This window comes from Mercurialis annua, linkage group LG3 (assembly GCF_937616625.2).
Source record: "Mercurialis annua linkage group LG3, ddMerAnnu1.2, whole genome shotgun sequence".
Classification (NCBI taxonomy): Eukaryota; Viridiplantae; Streptophyta; class Magnoliopsida; order Malpighiales; family Euphorbiaceae; genus Mercurialis; species Mercurialis annua.
In genome coordinates, this window is record NC_065572.1 from 6,553,844 (window position 1) to 6,563,707 (window position 9,864).

Sequence of the window (9,864 nt, forward strand, 5' to 3'; positions counted from 1 at the left end):
ACATATTATATGATTTGTTTGTATCGTATATTGTTTTGTTGATTGTTATGAAATAGAAAAACTAGTATACGATCCGAGAAAACAAGCAGTCATGTTGTGGAGCAGTCATTCTGGTATAGAACACGAGGTTGAACTCAGTGTAACTATCTCGAGACCTGTATCTAGTGAGTTAAACTCGGTCGAACTATCTCGAGACTCACACCTCGATCATTTAGTTATAAGTAATGGTACCGGTTTAGCTCGGTCAAAAATAAATGGAAAAACAGAGTTATCTACTCACACTTTTATATTATTGTCAAATATACCACAATTTTTATTATCCAGTTTAATATATTACTTTTTAAAAAATTGCCAAACACATACACGACTCATTTATATGTGTCATAATGTAAAGTTGTATATATTATGTAGGATAAATTGTGTACATGTAGAGGAACAATTTTGCGCCACATCAGCTCCAAACGTGTTATAGCTCTATTTGGCAAAAATCGAAAAGATGGCGGATCAAAATGACGAGATTTAAAAGTTGTGGTATATTTGGTAAAAACACTAAAACATTGTGGGTGAAAAAAGTGGCGCATTTTCTAAAATGGCAGAAAAAGCGTGATCTCCTCGACGACGAAGAATGTGTAAATGTAATCATATATTTTCATTTATTAATGTTGATAAGATGCAGAAGCTGCAGAGGTAAACTGTGAGTAATTTTGGTTGATTTGTTTTTAAAGTAGGAAAAAGTTATGCTGAATCCTTGCTTTTTCTTCTTAATTTTATAGTTCGGAGAGGATTTAGGATCTTACAAATTTGGCGATCAAACCTATCAGCTCTTCCATTTTGACATTATATTAACATATTTTTGCAGTTGTTTTGTTGATCTCTTACTATTTGTGTATATTGTCCTTAATCTTTTTGACATTGTTGGCATTACAATGTGCAATGTGCTTACTGTTTATTGACAAAAATGGCAATACATTTAGTTTGCCAATTCCTAATTCATGACCTAAGCCTGAATTTTGGATGTGTTTTATAGCATTCTGCAATTTTGATCTTGACTGGGATACACATTTAGCTACTGAATTTAGAGTTCTTTGTTTCCTAGTTTCATCATTCATGAGCAGACGCGGCTGAACAAGTTCTTTCCTCAGATGCACTTGCAACTTCAGTTAGCATGGGACAAGGCTTATTTTTCTGGTACTTTTAGGGACCTTATGAGTTTGATAAACATTACATATGTCTTGGTCTATTTGTGAGTTCCTGAAACTAAAATGTGTAAGAAGATCCTGATATATATCCAATTAATTGTCTGTTTTTGATATCATAGACACAACTTGTCTCTTCAGAAAATATCTATAATGTCTGTGAATGACAGTGTGCCGTGCTCAGATTAGGCTGTAAGTTTTCAGGAGAAGACTTAAGATGCTAGAGAACACTTTGATTTATAATCTAAATTCCTACTACAAAAGCATGGGAAGTAGTTAGCAAGCATGTGCAAAACATATATTCTGCTTTTATGTTTTGCTTTGCGTTGAATTTTGCGAAGGATCTCAAATATCGCCGTATGATTTTACAGCACTCATGTTGTGGAGCAGTCATTTCTGGTCTAGAACACTTGTTTCTCTTAGATAGTCTTGTCGCAATTAGCAAAGCCATTCTTAGCTAATCATTTTTATTATGATCTGATTGATATGCAGGTTTCTCACTCTGGCTATATTAACTGGCTGGTATTATGCCTTTACATGGCACTTCCCTTTTTTGTGGTAAGGAAAGTGATTTATGTTAGAATGCTTGTACATGATAAAACCCTTGTTTTATATATAACTTCGTCACTTCATTCTCAAAATGCAGCGCAGGGTATCAAGCAGCAAGCTTCTGACCTGTTTGGATAAGTTAATAATACCTGCTTTTTATCAGGTAATTAATGACATTCTGCTTCTAGATTGTCTTAATGTTCTCTGCAGTAAAATCATTCAACTTACTTGCTTCTGTTTTATTTTTTTGGTAAATTTTTTTTGCTACTTATCTCTACATAAGTGTGCAATAAATGACTATTTTATTATATTTGTCCCTGCCAGCTTCCTGAGGATCGGAAGCTTAATTTGCTTAAAGCACTTGAAGAAATTTCACCATGCACTCTGCCACAGGAGTCACACCAGATTTTTCTTTCCATTGCTCAATTGTTAAAGGTACGCATTGTCCTATTAATGATATTATTTTACACAATAACAGCACTTTATGACCGGACTGAACCGACAAACCGGTGAACCGGATTTGATTGGCAGGTTCAATTACACAAACATATTTAAATTAAAGGATTTCTCTAACGTCTATTTTAACTTGAACACTAGAAATGATGTCTTGATTAATAATCTCATTTTTATTGGTAAAAAAGCCATGTACCTGAACTTTTCTTGCAGCAATTCTTTTAGATGCTTTTTAAATCTTATTGATTTCATTTGTTTTGTAAACAAGTCTAGATGGTCTATGTGATAATAGACTTGGTGTTGCAAGGTTCCCAATAGCTGTGTTGCTCGCTAAGGTATCTAGATTGAAGGCAAAATTGATGAACCGTCATATGAGGTCTTGCAAAAGTGTTAACAGCTTAGCCCTATTCCAGTCTTATCTGGGGCCTGGGCTCCTCGTTTTCTTTTTCCAATACTGGAAATCATCCTGTGTTTGTAACATTAAATAACAATTGAATAGGTCCATTACTTGCTCAGTTAGATTTTATTTGTTACCTTGATCTTGTTGGCTCTCTGAGTATACTTTTGAGAGTTATTTTGTTTGGAAAAATGCAGGCCGAGTAATGTAGAGGAGCTAACCAAGGCTCCCATGAAAAAAAAATGACTCAGGGAATGGCTGAACACAATAGAGCAATGGCAGCTGCAAAGACTGATTGGTCCAACTAATTTCAGGAACTTCTATTATCTTTCAGTATATGGATTTGATGTTGTAACATGTGTTTCAGATTTTATTACATTAATAGGAACCTTCGTTTTCTCAGGATTGATTGTCCGTCCTTTGTTTTTGGGGCTGCCACGTGCAGAAGATTTGCAAATGCATGTCGTTTAGAGGTGAGTTTAGTGCCGAGTAATTTTGCTACTAGAACACAAGTACTCTATGAGATTCACTCATTTTGAAACAAAATTTTAATTTAAACTTGCTCAATTTGGCATTGATACACGTTATGCTTATCTTATTGAAGGATTTCAGTCACAATGGGATGTATGAGACTATTAGGGTTTCTCGAGAAGTCTGCATTCATCTATCACTATTCAGGTTAGAGTTCTAGTTTGAATACCTTTGACTTCCGCATTAAATATGTTCAGGGAATTTAAATTTAAAGATAATGATAATCTGAAAGCAAATTGGATAAAAAGATAACTAGTTGAATGATATTCAGAATACATTGCTGAAAAAAAATTAACTACAAACTTATTAATATGTAAATTAAAATCAAAAGAAAAAAATCATATTACGACGGCTAGCTACTAGGTAGGATCCAAGAACTTCGACTCTGTTCCCATATATCGGGAGAAAAATAATCCAGTGATATATCACTATCGAATGTATGGTATTTACTTGTATCAAGTGAGTAGAATATCATTCTGTTAAGCTTGTTATGTCTTGGATAATATATCTTGTTTTCCATTCCTGCAATTTTTGCCTTCATAGAGAAGCAGGATGAATTACTAACAAACAACATATGATGTCCCAAACTTTTAACTCTGATCCATGCCTTTTTACATTGATCCAATTGGAAAACTAGCACTTTTCGTCCTGACTCACCAACAAAAACAGAGAGAATCTCTTTCTCACATTCTAAAAGATAGTTAGACTCGGAATCTAACCAGGGACTCTTCAGTTCGGTGAGAACCTCCCATGAAGATCCATCTTCTTCAATTCTAAATGTAGCTATACTTCCTCTTTTATCTAAAAAATAAAAAGTACCATCTTGATGAACCGGAATGTTGTTACTTGGAACAAAATCTTCACCTATGTGATGTTGATTCCATTCCTTATCTTGCATATAGAAGTAAAAGATAGAGAAGCCACCTTGCATGCAATCTGCAATGCCAACATATGAACATTTTGAGGAAGTTGGCGAATGTGAAAATCCCATGCTTTGTAAGAAACCGTATTCATTCTTTTCAGGAAGATGGTGAATAACCTTTGTGAAAGGATTGAAGCAAAAAACACGGTGTTGGTCTTTGCACATGAGTAACCATCCATCCTTAGAGAAAAGGATTGAACTGTCCAACAACAAGTCAGGAATTGGATCTTTCATAAAATATGTTTCGGTCCTCTTCATGTCGATGAGGTTGATAGTTCCATGTGTGAAGAACATGAAGCACGGATAGAAAATTTGACTGCTTTGTAAACCAATGCCATTGATGGTCCAATGTTGTGTAGGAGTGAAGGACAAAAGCTTCTTGCAAACACGACGAAAGCATAGATAGTCAAATAGAAAAAGGCGTTCCCAAACAAGTGTCAACACTTCCAAAGGCAAATCGATAAATATGTTCTCTGTCTCTTCTACTTCTGCTATGTGCTCAACGACCACATGTTCTTCTGCATAATCTTTATTAAGATCATCCTGCTCCTCTTGCTCAACTCCATTAGCCAGCATGAAATCTTGCGGCATCATCCAAAACGGCGCGTAGTTTTGCTTTGTTGCATCATAGCAATGTGCAGAAATCGACATACATTGTTTTTCCAGGTTATAGCAAAACACGTTACTCTCATCATCTTCACCATGAAAGAAGTAAATGCAACCTGCTTCAATTCCTTCCTGATCATCGGTCACTGAGCATGACGTTGAGTATCTGCGGCTCAAAAATAAAGCTCTACCCTCCAAGCTTTCCATCTTTACCCACTCCATCACAGAAAAATCCAATCTAGAAACATCCACAGCTTCAATTTCTCCCAAATTTTGTCCGCGATAGTAGATAGTCACCACTAAAAGCTGATGGCATGATTCCACCATGTATCTTCCTAAATGCGCTATTCGGCGATAATCTGGCAAGTCTAGTTCTAGATCTTTTAGACAAAATCCTTTCCGTTCGCTCGCCTCTATTATGAACATCTTTTTAAACAGATTGGTTGCGGCATACAATACCCCGTTGCAAATAGACATATAGCCAAAAGAATCAACAGCTTCAGGTTGGATCATGAACTCATGGGTTCTCCATCTATGATCTTGTGCATGCGTCGGCGATCAGAATCAAAAAGAATCAACTTGCTTTCGGGATCAGTAGGCGACAAAGTCAGAACGGCCGTATGAAAAGATCCCTCGGATTTAAGCAACGGTAACTTGATGGTTTCAAGTGATACCGGATTCCACAGACTATACTGATTACTACCATCACTCTTCAAGATTGACCAGCCGTAAAAACTACCCATGATCAACTTATTAAACAGTTCTGGAATGTCTTTGTGATGATATTTATTTGGTTCAGATAAGTTGTAAAAGGTCTGGTTTCTTGAGTTCTCTATGTGCGTAAGAACAAGCAGAGGAGCTGCTGATGAAGAAGAGAGCGGAACTCTATTGCTGGCTTCCCTGTTGGTTATATCGACAACTTTCTTATTCTTGATTTTCCTGCTTTTTCGTCCCATTGTGACTGAAGGAAAACGAATGTTTAAAAGAGAGACTGTTAGAATTGGTGCTCTTAGGTTAGTATATATCTATATCTATACTATATATAAAAGCACGGATGGGGGGGGGGGGACAGACAAATTTACCAAATAACCCTTTCTAATTTGCTACTAAATAAAGGTTTTATAGTCTTTTGATTAATTAATTATCCAATATGTATTATAATTAGGTTTCTAATTAGAATATAGTTCTATTGTATAGGAATTGATCGTTCAATTTAATACTGATGCTAAATTATAGGTAGAGCTTAACCTTAAATCTCTCAATCTCAATCTCTTACAAAATTCTCTCGATTATCTCCGTCTCATTATTTTTAGGGTTTCATTCTCATATCAAATCTCTAACAATAACCCTTAAACACTCCATAATTATTAATCACCCAGTTTTTTAGGTAACTCTTCTTCTTCATTAATCATATCTAGGGTTCATAATACTTTTGTTTTGAGTTCTTCATTAACTCTTCTTCTTCATTAACCGGGACTAAATTGATTACGGGATTGCAAAATGTATAATCACTTTTCCTAATTATATTTTAAGTTTAATATTAGCTGATAATATAACTTATAAATTTATAGCTATTACTAATTAAGGATAAATTTAAAATATACTTATTTCATGATCAATTTTCTATTTAAATAAGGAATTAACTTCTATTTAGAAATTGTTGATAATATAATTTAAATTCTAATAGTTATTACTAATTAAACAAATTAAAATATACTTATTTATCATTAAAAATCGGTATAGTTTTCTAATTCAAAAACTAAAACAACTAAATACAATGCATAAATTATATTAGTATAATAATTATAAATAAAGTTTATTAATGTACATTAATTGTAAAAAATATAAAAAAATAATATTTTTTCCTAGCAAATATTGATTATAAATAAAATAAAATAAATTGATATAATTATAATTATAATAAAATTAATGCATATATTAATAGGACGAGTCACATTACGAGTCACGTTCGTAGAACGTATGCGAAACTAGTATTATAAAATAGAATGATCCAAATTACATTAGGATTCGGTTGTCCCGATCACTTCAGGACTCCAATTCCTTCTACCATAAGGCTTTTATAAATTTATAGGGCAACTTGTTTCATTTTATTTTAAACCCTTGATTTTAAGTTATTTCATCTTCACCGTTAATCTTAATAAAAGTGTTACTCTCCATCAAGGAAGGAATTTTGATTTAAATGGCTTTAAGGTATGGTGAAAACAATTGAGAGAAGCGATGAAAAGAAAGCTTCTAGTCAAATATCACGTTTTTTGACATATTTCATGTAATAGTTTACGCTTATTTTTATATTTATTATTAAATGTTTGAATTATACTAGTTTCACGTGTCTCATAGTGTGATTTGTCAATTTATTATAATTATACCAATTTATTTTTTGTGATCAATATTAAATTAGTGCAATTCAATATATTAATTTTAAAATAAATTGATGTCAATGACATTTATTTATAATTAAATTTATTATAAGTGTACTAACATATATTGTTAATTAATATTAAATTATTTAATTTTTTTGTTGGGTTATAATATATTTTTATAAGTGGATTAAAAATAATAATTATATTGATTAACTATACTAATAATTAATGTAGCAATAGGTATAGTATTATATTAATTAATTTGGTTATAAATATATTTTAAAATTTATAATTGTATTAAATTAGTTAGAATTTTTGTTAGATTACAAAATATCTTATGAGTTAGATTAAATTTTGCTATTAATTAAATTTATTAAGGGGAATGCAACTCACCCCCAATGTTTGCTATAAATGACTATCGTTTATATATCTATCTTCTATAACTATCTTATATGTGGGAAGGGGGAGACAGACAAAACTACGGTAATGGGTTTCATTAAGGGTACAATTGATAAGTTAAAAGATAAAACTAATAAAAGATTAATTTAAATTATCTAGTATAAAAAAGAATTAGTATTTAGTTAAACTTGAAACACTAAAAGATGAAGTTAAATGTAAGTCTACTTCTAGCTAACTATGAATATTATAAAACAGCAATTAGCACCGTCATTATACGAAGAATTGCAAACAAATTGCATATCGTGTTTGGATAGAAGAAGTAGTGTAATTGCAATTTTGCAGTTTTATTTTGATTTAGTTTGTATGTAGGAGTAGTGTAATTGCAGCTTTTCTAATTTAGTTATATATTGATGACTAATTTCTTTTAGAGTGTGTTTGGATACATGGATTTGAATTTGAAATTTGGATTTCAAATTTTACATTTCAAATCCTACATTTCAAATCCATGAATTTCAAATTTATTGTTTGGATAAACAAAAAAAATTGAACTCTCAATATATATAATATTTAATTAATAATTAATTTTCTATTTTCTATTTTCTATTTTTTGAAAAAAATAAAATATTTATATTTTTTTTACATCGAACCAAACCAATAGAATTAAAATTTTGAAAGTAATAATTTTTTCAAAAAATCTTGAACCGGTTAATTTTTTTAGTTTGGTTTATATTATAATGTAACTAAATTTTTTATGTTTAAAATTGAACCAAAAAATAAAATTTTTATAAAATCAAATTTATCCCCACAATTCTGTTTTCATTTTTTTTAAATAAATCCAAACCGAAATTTTGAAAGAAATAATTTTTCAACACGAAATTTTTTTGATTTTTTTAAATTATTTTTATACATTTTTTAAAATTACTCCGAATATTTTTTTTAAAGTTTAATAAAAAGGAGCTCGCTCCTCCTCTTCAGGGGTATTTGCCGCTGCCCTCCGACGAAATTTTTTTTCTTTAGGAGGAGGAACCTGCTCCTTCTATTCCGAGGTATCTGCCACTGTCCTCTAACAGATTTTTTTTTCAAAAATTTTGTAATTATTTTTTAGAAAAACTTATAAAAATAAAAAATTAATGTCGGGGGGTGGCGGCGGCTATCTCAGAATCTCCTCCTCTGAAAAAAATAAACAATTTCGTCTGACTGCTGCAGTAGGTACCTCGAAAGAAGAGGAGCTAAATCCTTCGGAAAAAAAAATTTCAAAAAAATATGTGGATTAAAAAAATTCGGTAAAAAACTTCAGTCGGATGCCGACTGTGGATACCTCGAAATAGGAGCCTGATCCTCTAGAAAAAAAATTCGTTAAAAAAATTGTCGAATTTTTTTTTGTCTTGATTTAAATGCGGATACCTCGAAAATAGGAGCCTGATCCTTTGAAGAAATAAAAATCGGAAAAATATTTTCAAAAAATATGTGGATTAAAAAAAATTCGAAAAAAAACTATCGAAAAAAAATTTCCGGTCGGATACCGACAGCGGGTACCTCGGAAGAGGAGGAGTCTGATCCTCCAGAAAAAAAATTCGGAAAAAAATTTTCAGAAAAAATATGTGGATTAAAAAAATGAAAAAAATTGTTGGAAAAAATTTCCGCCAGACTGCGGCAGCGGATACCTCGAAAGAGGATGAGCTTGATCCTTCAGAAAAAAATTCCGGAAAAAATTACCGTCGGACAGCGGCGGCGGGTATCTCGGAAAAGTAGAAACATGCTCTTCCTCCAGGATATTTTTTTTGAAAAAATAATTCGGAAAAATATTGACCGGATAAAAATTTCTACTTTTTCTCCATACTCAGGTTATAGTCGATTTTCGACTGAATTAAATTCAATCGGTTAATTTTAATATAATAAAGAAAATGAGATTATTTGAAATCCATAGGTTATAGTAGTTATTTCAAATCCTCAATTTTTGTATGTGTTGAAATTAACTTGGATTTGACTCAAATCTAAATCCAACAAATTTTCCAATCCAAACAGAAGATTTGGCTCAAATCCAAATCTAAATCCAAATCCACCCTCATCCAAACGCACTCTTACTGAATTTTTGCAAATTGTTAATATCCTCAGAAGTGCAAGCGAAGTGGAATAATTCACGCACCTATAGGGTAAAAGAGGGATGGTTGATTTAAATAGGTCATCAACAGATATTACCAATCCATCATTCTTGAACCAATAAGCTGTAGCTCAAATGGTATAAGCGTTAGGCAGCAAACTGCTAAATCGTGGGTTCGATTCCTCCTACAAGCGCTCCCCCTCCCTAATTATCAAAAAAAAAAACAAAAATTATCATTCTTGATATATCAAACGGTATGCAGCAATATGTTTATTAGAAATATGGCTTGCCTTTAGCCCTAACTCCATGCAAAATCCATGTATTATATA

At 32.0% G+C, this 9,864-nt stretch overlaps 1 long non-coding RNA gene across 5 annotated transcripts; it reads left to right on the top strand.

Annotated features, from left to right (window-relative positions):
* The first annotated feature begins 503 nt into the window (after positions 1-503).
* Positions 504-9,864, top strand: LOC130015335 (uncharacterized). Of its 5 annotated transcripts, none has more exons than XR_008790413.1 (8): positions 504-687; positions 774-1,188; positions 1,689-1,754; positions 1,843-1,908; positions 2,070-2,180; positions 2,793-3,068; positions 3,200-3,273; positions 9,550-9,864. It is a non-coding gene; the product is annotated as an uncharacterized LOC130015335 (long non-coding RNA). The 5 variants fall into 5 exon arrangements; XR_008790411.1 differs by having other exon boundaries at positions 520-694; positions 1,097-1,188; positions 9,550-9,861; XR_008790412.1 differs by having other exon boundaries at positions 520-687; positions 1,097-1,188; positions 9,550-9,861.